This window comes from Penaeus monodon, chromosome 34 (assembly GCF_015228065.2).
Source record: "Penaeus monodon isolate SGIC_2016 chromosome 34, NSTDA_Pmon_1, whole genome shotgun sequence".
Lineage (NCBI taxonomy): Eukaryota > Metazoa > Arthropoda > Malacostraca > Decapoda > Penaeidae > Penaeus > Penaeus monodon.
The window spans coordinates 24,461,106-24,461,477 of record NC_051419.1 but is presented as its reverse complement, the minus strand read 5'-3'; positions in this window follow the sequence as shown (position 1 = coordinate 24,461,477).

Here is a 372-nt window from a genome sequence, read left to right as displayed (position 1 = left end):
ATATTATTAGTTTACTTAACGTAAAAATCAAAACATTTAAAAATACACCTTTTCAGACTACCCAGACGTTACTTATACTACATATATGAGGCAAATTTAAACTTCATATAATCACCATTTACGTTTTTTTTAATTTGTGCACTTTACGTATTAACGAACGCGCATTATCTTGCTTGTAGTGAACGCAACATGTATCTCAGATGAACGGGGGGGAAATCGCGTATCGAACGAACGCAAAAGTGGACCTACGCATTAACGCGAGGATTATTTGACCCCTGGCGATTTTATGGAGTTATTAATTGTCATTAGAGGGTTCGTAATTAATTTAATGAAGGATTTGGAGATTCGTGACTTCCGGTTTTAGAGGTAGGG